Raw genomic sequence first — 10,929 nt, forward strand, 5'->3', positions numbered from 1 at the left:
GAAGCCAAGCTATCCTTAACCTTTTTTATCTCCACCTCCATCTCTGGGCGGGGAGGAGACACTAGTGATTTTAGAGCAATATGAAAGAGGGAGGAATTGATGCCTCTCTGTGTGCGTATGAGAGAGAGAGAGAGACGTGAGCAAAGGAAGACAGGACTCTCTCTTATTTCACAATTCTGTAGAACAGAAAACTTCATCCAGTTCTTAATAGAGGAGAGCAGGTGATTGCTGTACTCACTGAAATTCCTTCTTCGGGAACTATTTTGGCTACCAATTGTTTGCATGTAGTAGAATGCAAAGTGTTGGCACAAGACCTTTGAAAGCCCCTAAATTATCTGGGATTAGCATACCTGAAAGACTATCTGCAGAAACCTGTTCTTTTGTTTCTTTTTCGCTCTGTAGGTTTCACTTAGGAATTGTTCTATAGCACTTCAGTGTTCTTAGTGCCCCAACAAGGGAGGAGAACCAACATGTTGGTTTCTCTGACCTTTTACTCCAGCTCCTTGTTAGCTTAGCTTCTCTGCCCACCACCCTAACATCCCGCAATGGACACCAATCTTCATTCAGTTGTCTCATCAGGGGAAGACCTCGGGGGAGAAATTCAGGGACCTAATCCAGCAAAAATGTACAGAAGTCTTCCAAACACAATATTTGCCACAGAATGATGTAAATGACATAATCCATATTAAAGTCCATAGCAGGGATGGGAAGCTATGCTGGGTCCAAGGACAATTTTATTGTCCCTGGCATGTATTATCCAAAATGTCAGAGATGAACACCTGGACAGATGTGGCAAGACAACATGAGAGTGTGCTGAAGATGGAAAACCTTTTGAGCTCAGAGCGAGTGCAGAAGTTTGCTTTGGTCTGATCCTATAGGGATATTATTTATTTATTTATTTATTTATTTATTTATTTATTAGGAGCATTTCTATTCTGTCCTTCTCACCTCCGAAGAGGGACTCAGGACGGCTACCAGCAGTCACCATTTGGTGCCGAAGAATAAATAACAAAGCATAAAATAGACTTAGCATACATCCAAAACCATTAAAAATATGCATTAAACAGTTCGCCATGTCAAGTCATCTTTCAAATCAATCCATTGTCGTTCACTAAAACAATCTTACCATTAAATAATCTATTCTGCAAACACTTGATCCCATAACCAGGGTTTGAGCTTCTTCTGGAAGGTCATGAGGGAGGAGGCAGATCTGATCTCATTAGGGAGGAAATTCCACAGCCAAGGGGCCACCACCAAGAAGGCCCTGTCTCTCGTTTCCACCAAACGTGACTGCAATGGCAGTGGGACTGAGAACAGGGCCTCTCCAGACTATGTTAAGGTCCTTGGAGGTTTGTAGAGGGAGATACGTTCGGACAGGTAAGCTGGGCCGGAACTGTTTAGGTTTTATAGGTCAAGACCAGCACTTTAAATTGTGCTCGTAAGCTAATAGGCAGCCAGTGAAGCTGGCATAACAAGGGGGTTGTATGCACCCTGTACCCCGCTCTATGAGCAACCTGGCTGCTGAGCATTGGACTAGCTGGAGCTTCCGAGCAGTCTTCAGAGGCAACACAGAGTGCGTTGCAGTAATCTATGTGGGATATAACCAGAGCGTCGGCCGCCGTGGATAGATTCTGCCTCCCCCCCAATTGAATCCATTGAGTACAAACTATTTTTTACATTTTGAACTCAGTTTGGAGCAACTAACATAATGTTTGGACAAAGGTGGCGAAATCAGAAGAAGGGACATTCTAATAGCAGATGAAAAATAGTAGGTTGACAAATAATTAATAGGGACTCTCCTTGCCAAATCAGGACAGCTGAGGAGTGTGCTTGGACCTTCCAGGGCCTCAGCAGGTAGCTCAAAAACAAAACCAAAGTGACCAGAACTTCACTTTTGCTACTGAAAGCATGATATTATCTATATATTTATGCCATAGGATCCCTGCATCCTATGTAAAAAGTTGAACCACCAGTCCTGGAGGTTTTGAGGAGAGGCAATTCCACCCACCTTTTGTTATTATGTTTATTTTGGCCAGGAAAGAGGTGAGGAAGCCTGGAGAGGTTGGGGGAAACAAGAATAGCATCAAAGCCAGATGTAATTGCCAAACTGCATTTTATTTATTTATTTACAACATTTCTACCCCGCCCTTCTCAACCGCCGAGGGGGGACTCAGAGCGGCTAACACTGGCAACAATTCGATGCCACAAAACACAGTATAACAACAGTATAAAACCATAAATACAGAATAGATTAAAAACAATAACATTAGTTATTGTGCCCTACCCTGATCTGAAAATGGATTTTCTATCCTCACTTCATCTAAATTACCATGGTGTCAAGACTAAAGTTGCCAACCTGCCCTACTAAATTTTGCAAGTGTGTGTACAGCTGGCTACGTACACATACATAATACAAAATGGAAGAAAAACAGTTAGGAGAGAATGTTTCTGCAACACAGCCGTACAGCCAGAAAACTCACAACAACCCAGTACAACAGTGCTTGGGAAAGCTGAAGGCACTAGAAAAATAGGAAAACTCAATTACAAGTGGATAGTCTCAAATTCTCAATTATGGAAAACCATGGCCTGGAATTGCAAGACCTAGGCAAAACAAGTTAATGACGGCATGTCTTAAATATGTTTCAATCACAGGGTCAACCTAAATCAAAGCCAATTTGACAGCAGTGAGCAAAAATAAACAAGGGCAGGGGGAACTTCAGTTAAATGAGGCTGGACTTCAGACAGATATTCTTTGTTGTTGTTGTTCATTCGTTCAGTCGTCTCCGACTCTTCGTGACCTCATGGACCAGCCCACGCCAGAGCTCCCTGTCGGCCGTCACCCAGCTCCTTCAAGGTAAGTCCAGTCACTTCAAGGATGCCATCCATCCATCTTGCCCTTGGTCGGCCCCTCTTCGTTTTACCTTCCACTTTCCCCAGCATAATTCTCTTCTCTAGGCTTTGCTGTCTCCTCATGATGTGGCCAAAGTACTTCAACTTTGTCTCTACTATCCTCCAGTGAGCAGTCGGGCTTTATTTCCTGGAGGATGGACTGGTTGGATCTTCTCGCAGTCCAAGGCACTCTCAGAACTTTCCTCCAACACCACAGCACAAAAGCATCTATCTTCCTTCGCTCAGCCTTCCCTAAGGTCCAGCTCTCACATCCGTAGGTTACTACAGAGAATACCATGGCTTTGACTAGGCGGATCTTTGTTGCCAGTGTGATGTCTCTACTCTTTACTATTTTATCGAGATTGGACATTGCTCTCCTCCCAAGAAGTAAGCGTCACATTCTACACTTCAGTAAAATGTGGGTGAACATCCACAGAAATGCCCATAAGAACTTGGTATCTGTATGTCATGCTCTTAAATGGCGAAACGGTGGGAAAAAGCTTCAATCCACTGAATAGTTCATAATGTAGTCTTCAAACAATTTTAAAAAGCATGGGGTGATTATATGCATCTTTAGTTTAAGGGCATCCAGCTTTTCTTAGGTGAGGTACAAAACCACCAATTTTTCATGTATCAAAATCAGACATATGTGGTTAAGCAACATCAGAATGTCATCAAAATGACAAAAAGGAACAAAGAGAAAGAATCCCACAAACTGGGACATGTTGTAGCAGATTGCTTTTGCTTGAGCCTACGGGGGGGGGGGGGGGGGCTCCAGACATTGCTTTTATCCCAGGAGCTCCCGCAACAAACAGGAGAGTGGCCAGGTGCTATTCCCTGTAAATGCGGAAGCAATAGCTACAAAAGATTTGCAGGTGCGAGAATATCCCGGTTCTGAGCTGGAAATCCACATCTTTCAATGCCTGTCTGTCCCTGCACTCGGGAAGCAAAGGATTTTTAATCTTGGTTTCTTCCCGGGTTTCAAATGTCTGTCCCTGATTGGGGGCTACAAAACCCTGGGACAAATCAGGAAGTGTGGACTATGGAGTCAGACATCCCGGGACCAACAGGTCCATGTGTGGACCTGCTCACAGGTCCGGGGGGGGGGCGGGGGGGACGCAATTTGGCGGTATCTGAAACTGCCCTGAAAGGAGAAAGATTTTTTATTCTTCATTTAATTAAACTCTTCATTAAACTCTGCTATGACTGCAATGACTGCTGTTCTTTCTTTTCTTTCTCTTTTCTCTTTTGCTTACAATTTTCTGTGCAAGTGAAACTTCATTACGAAATTTTAAAATTATTTTCCCTACATTGTGATATGAGTTGATATACAAAGGAATGCAATAACAAATCTGAAAGTATATGCATAATTAAAATCCTATCAAAAGGACAGATATATTCACCTCTAAAAGAAGGGTGGGCAGATTATAGACTTATAAGACACATATAAAGTTAGCCCTCCATATTTTCAGGGTTTGATTTCTGTAGATTTTATTAAAATATTTCTAGAAATCTCTAGATACTCCAGTATGATTCTATAGTTAGGTTTTTAGATGCTCCTGAATGGTTCGTTATCGCTTCGTTAACAAAAAAAATAACGTATTTTTATGAATTGCGAAATTACGAAACGAAACCGCCCAGGCCTAGTGGCCAAAGTACTTTATCTTTGCCTTTAATATCCTTTCTTCCAGTGAACGGTTGTGCATTATTTCCTTGTGTATGGACTGGTTTGATCTTCTTGCAGCCCAAGGCACTCTCAGAATTTTCCTCCAGCACCACACTTCAAAAGCTTCTATCTTCTTTTGCCCAGCTTTCCTTATGGTCCAGCTCTCACAGCCATAGGTTACTACAGAGAATCAGAGAATACAATTGCTTTAACTATGTGGATATTAATTGCCAGTGTGATGTCTCTACTCTTAACTATTTTATCAAGATTAGTCATTGATCATGCTGGAGGATCTAGAAATGTCTAGAGATGTTTTCTTCCAGTTTTTAAAAAATAGCATTTTTTTTATTTACAGGGCTTTTTTTTTCTTTCAGGAGGGTCCTGTGCACTTAACTACAACAAATGTGACAGGATAGACTACGTGTGTGTGTTTTCCACTAGAAGCCTGAGGCGCTATTTAAAATGAGATGTAAATGCTGGGTCAGATGTGTAGTCATACCTATGAATAAAGAACAAGGAGAACAGGACTTGATATCTCACTCAGATATGGATACCCATTGGGTGACTTTGGGCAAGTCACCTGCTCTCAGTTGCAGAAAACACAGTGATAGTCTTGAAGGGACACAACAACTATCCTCTGCTTCAGCCCAGGAATGGTTTTCTTCAGTCTGAAATACTGAACTCCTAGTAATTTGACCCAAAGTCCATTAATTCAGGAGTGTAGCTACACACATGCGCACAACCGTGCACACGCGCGCACACACACACACATCCATTACCATCTTCTTCCAAACTTTTTCCATTTTTCCACTTTCAGCTGCTTATTTTGTATGAATAGGCTGCTGGTAGTCTTCTTAGTACAGCTGGAAATAATGGTGCTTTGCCAATCTGCAAAAATATCCAGATGAACCATACCCGGAGTCCTCTATAACAAGGTTGTCAAGCTCATTTTTATTGAGGGCCACATCAGCCTTACAGTTTTCTGCAAAAGGCCATAGTATCCATGGACTGAGAATCTGTGGATACAGAGGGCCATCTATAGTTATTTTACATCGTTTCTACCCCAGTGACATAACAGGTTAAATGGCTGAGCTGGTGAACTTGCTAACCAAAAGGTCAGGGTGAGCTGTGGTCAGGGTGAGCTGTGCACCCTAGCTTCTGCCAACCTAGCAGTTTGAAAATATGCAAATGTGTGTAGATCAATAGATACCACTTCGGTGAGAAGGTAACAGTGCTCCATGCAGTCACACTGGCCACATGATCTTGGAGGTGTCTACAAAAAGCACCGGCTGTTCAGCATAGAAAGGGAGATGGGCACCATCCCCAGAGTTGGGCACAACTAGACTTAGTGTCAAGGAAAAACCTTTACCTTTACCTTTACCTTTGGGTCTCCATGTGTTATTGAACAACTTGCATCACTTTTGATTATCCACTATGCAGACTATAATGGGGAATTGCAACCCCATTATAGCACTTGAGTCTCTGAGGAGGGGGAAAGGTTGAAGGACATTTTAAAGTCAGACATCATATCCACAAGACTTGTATCTAAATTCCAACCCTGCTATCTTGACTAAACAGAACAAACTACAACCTTCCAGATGTTACTATATCACAACTCCTATCTGCTCTAGTCAGGATGTCTAATGATGAGGAATAGTCCACCATCTGGAGGGCCACATAAAATGACATGGCAGACTGAATTCAGTCCGTGGGCCTTGAGTTTGGTACATGTGCTCTAGAATATGAATCATAGCGGTAGTTTACGTGATTGGAACCTTGTTTGTCTCTTATATAACAGGAAAGCAGAAATGCTAAGCATGAAAACCAAAAACCCAGGACATTGTAGCTCCTCCGGTTTCCTTCCTGTAAATCCAGCTTCCCTCCCATCTCCTCCGCATACTTTATCCCATGCTACAGCTTCCTCTCACCTCTTATGGGAGCAACCCAGAAAAAACCTGGGCGCTTGTAGAGCCGGTTTCCCTGGAATTGTGCTCATAAACAGTACTGTAAGTGAGATGCAAAGCAGATGAGTCACTCTGGGACACTTCCAAAGCCTGCCAGCATTCATTTGTGCAAAAACATCTACATTTCCCCAGAGTGGCTAGCGGCATCCATGTCAGAAGGGTGCTCATCCGCCCAAGGTTTTAGTCCTAAAGTTATCCAAAATGCGATCCTTCACAACGAATGTAATGGAATAGCCAGCCCTCCATATTTATGGATTGGGCATTCACAGATTCAACCATTTGCAGCTTGAAAATATTCCCCAAAATAATACAAAAATGATTTTGCCATTTTCTATAAGGGATATCATTTTATTACATCATGGTATATAATGGAACTTGAACACCCAGAGATTTTGGTATCCACAGAGGAGTGGGAGGTCATGGAATTAAACTCCACCAGATACCAAGGACCCACTGTGTACCAACTGATATAATTTAATATTGCTACATGGTAATAATAATAATGATAAACTTTATTTCTACCCCGCCACCATCTCCCCGATGGGGACTCGGAGCGGCTTACATGGGGCCAAGCCCGGGCAACATAATACAGCAATAAAATCAAAACATATACAGCAAACAACAACAACATAATCAGAATAACATTAAAAGGATAAAAGAAATAATAAGATAAATATTCCAATAAACACAATCACAGTAAGGATAACAATGGGTGGGCCACATATTCAGTATAAAAACCATTAACAAACTATAATGAGATAAAATAGGAGCGGAGCATTTATATGGAACTCATGAAACACACAGAGTTGTGAGGCTACACATCGTATTTGAAGGGAACGAACTCCATTTGCAGAAAACGTTGAGGGAGCAGAATATCATGCTGTGTACTACTCACTAAAGGAAAAGCCAGGTGTTGAGGTTCTTTCTAAACATTTCTAGTGAAAGGGCTTTCCTGATCTCCCCAGGTAAGGAATTCCAAAGTCAGGGGGCCATAGAGTAACCTGTTTTAAAATTTTGGTTGAATTCTATTGAAGGCTATTGCATTTTATTTTAGACTGTTATGACCTGATTTTTTTAAATGTTCACACTAAATTCAGAGAATATTTACTTTCCCAATGACATGGGAGCCACAAGATATATTTCCTGTGTGGTGTGCTATATATCTAAGTGGTTCTCTTTTCTCAGAAACTGGGTATACAGCACTGAAGGTATATATAGCTTAGAAATAACTAAACTCGGCCCTCTACTTTTGGTGGTTTGAATTTTACAGATTTGATTATACACATATTTGAGTAAAATGTTCTCTCTTGTTGGTGTCTAAACATGTGAAGGCATAAAAATATTTAACTTGCAAAAAGGAAGGAAGGAAGGAAGGAAGGAAGGAAGGAAGGAAGGAAGGAAGGAAAGAAAGAGGCATTCTGCCCTTTCTAAGGAGGGTGTTCCTAAATCTGGGAGTAGCCCCCCTCTCTTTTGGTCCCACCAAACAACCCTGAGAAAGTGATGGGACAGAGAGAAGTACCTCCCCATAACATCTTTGGACTATAATGAGTTCATAAAAGGAAATACAGTCCTTCAAATAGCCTGGATCTAAGCCATATATGATTGTATATGTCAACACGAGCCCTTTGAATTGTATCTATAAACAGACCAGCAGCCAATGGAGCTGTTGCAATAAGAAAGGGAAGATCCATCATAACAAAACTCAGCTGGCAATACTAAAAATGTACCTAAATCTCTGAACAGTCTTGTATAGAGTGATCTGTAACAGAAGGAAAGCAAATGTCTGTTAGGAGTCAAGAATTAGCCCTTGTACTAACAGTTTGTAAGCCCACTGCAGGGTACTCATTTTTGTCACCCTGTACAACTGACACTATAGAGCAGTGGTTCCCAACCTATGGTCCATGGATCACCAATGGTCCACAAGAACTAAAATATGGTCTGTGGCCTCACCATTACTACACCATTGCAACAAGAGCAACTGGTCATGCGAAACCCTTTTATAGTGCCAAGGCTTATTAAATATGGTTTTCTGTGGGTGAGCAGATGGCAACTACTGGATGGCATATGTTCTGTATCAGAAACTAGAGCTGATGTGGTCTATCCGATGCAAAAATTTTAATTAGCACCCCAAATAACCAAACCAAATCTAAAGTTGACCAAAAACTGATTTGTAACCCCTTTGGTACGAATGTTAGAGAGTGGTCTCTGGTCAAGTGATCCCTGGTCAAAAAAAAGTTGGGAACCACTGCTATAGAGTAGTGGTGTCAGACTTGTAGTCCTCCAAGTGTTTTGGACTTCAGCTCACAGAATTCCTGGCTTTTGGTCAAGCTGGCTATGGCTTCTGGGAGTTAAAGACCCAAACATCTGGAGGGCCACAAGTTTGACACCTCTGCTATAGAGCATTCAAATATTATCAACATCAATCATCATCATTCATTCCATTGTCTTCCAGGTGTTCCTGACTGGAGTTTTGGACCATCAATGACTTGGGATCTATCCAAGAATGTGGGAATCAGGAAGATATTATCAGATAATGTGCCACGTTCCAAGCAATGTCACTTTTCTTTTCTAATTGTACCATAATGATTCTATCTATAGCAACTTCATTCCAACGTTTTGTTAGTCCAATTGGAATTGCTTCTAGGCACCTATCACCACTAGAATCAGAGAATCATTGAGCTGGAAGAGATGACATGGGCCATGCAATCCAAGCCCCTGCCAAGAAGCAGGAAAATCGCATTCAAAGTACCCCGACAGATGGCCATCCAGTTTCCATTTAAAAACCTCCAAAGAAGGAACCTACACCACATATTTTCTTTTGTAGGCCTACAAAAGGATGTTCTCTCTCTCTCTCTCTCTCTTTCCCTCTCTTTCTCTCTCTCTCTGTGTGTGTATTCAGTCTTTCTGTGCCCAAAGACCGATGCACCTATAACACAGCCCAACAAAAAAAATACTTAGTGTCCTGAGGGCTCTGATTCAGAAAATTCCATTGGATAGATAACATCAGCTCTTGTTTAGATATGGTTATTATGATTTTTATGGGTAGGCAGATGACGACTGGTACATGGCATATGTTCCATATCCAAAAACTAGAGTTGATAAAGGGACAGTGATGCCATTTTTGCAATAAGCAGGTCAAGTATACCAAGAAACAGGGCTAACATCTGAGGCACCAAAATGTGTATTGGCTGGCTTAATCCATATTTTCTGTTTCTCAGGACAGTTATGTCTGGTATATCATGTTCTAATGGTTTATCAGTTTGAATCTTATTTTTATCACTGTTTTGACTAGTGCTAAGAGTAGGAGAGATAGCTAGAATGGCCAATAGTTTGTGTGTTGGACTAGGGCTTTGGGAGAACAGTGTGTGAATCCCAGTGGAAACTCAGACCCCTTCTATACTGTCTTTATACCCCAGGATCGGATCCCAGATTATCTGCTTATCCCTGATTATATAGCAGTGAAGACCCAGGCCCCTTCCACACAGCTGGATAAAATCCCACATTATCTGCTTTGAAGTGAGTTATATGGCAGTGTGGAGTCAGATAACCCAGTTCAAAGCAAATAACCCACAATATCTGCTTTGAATTGGATTATTTTAGTCCACACTGCCATATAATCCAGTTCAATGTGGATTATAAAATCCAGATTATCTGATTTGAACTTGATTATATGGAAGTGTAGAAGGGGCCTCATATAATCCAGTTCAAAGTAGATAACTTGGGATCAGGTTCTGGGATATAAGGATAGTGTACAGGGTGCTGCAGTAGGTGAACTTGTGCAAGTCACACTCTCCTAGCCTTAAAAAGGGACCCTCTCTGAACAAATCAAACTAAGACTACCTATAATTGGGTCATTTTATGTCAAAGCTGACTCAAAGCCATGCAACATCAATAGAACCAGTATTAAAAGTACCCATGCACTGTTTAATAATTAAAATGTACTGATTTTTCCTTGACAGCTTCTGCCCAGTTCTGTTTTCAGAGGTGGGTCATTGTTTGATATTTTTGGCAATCTACATGCGCCCCCCTCCCCTCCCCAGAAGTTGCCCACAACTGCTATATAATATACGCCATTCAGCTGTATTGATGTGACTGCCTTCCATCTGGAAATCTATGTCCCTCAGTATGAAAAACCATGCAGATCCAGAGTAAGTTTCCACAGTCACGTACGGATCCAATGCCATACTTTGCCACAAGTGATTGTCTATGATGATGAATATGCAATGTTCTGTCCACCAGAGTCTGTTGCCTGAGGCATCTTTTCTTCCCCACCCACCCCTTTCCCTAATACAGTGTTGTCGAACTAGTGGCCCTCCAAGTGTTTGGGGGTTCAGTTCCCAGAATTCCTGGCCATTGGACAAGCTGGCTAGGACTTCTGGAAGCTGAAAGCCGAAACATCTGGAGGGCCGC

This window comes from Anolis sagrei, chromosome 6 (genome assembly GCF_037176765.1).
Source record: "Anolis sagrei isolate rAnoSag1 chromosome 6, rAnoSag1.mat, whole genome shotgun sequence".
In the NCBI taxonomy this organism is placed as follows: Eukaryota; Metazoa; Chordata; class Lepidosauria; order Squamata; family Dactyloidae; genus Anolis; species Anolis sagrei.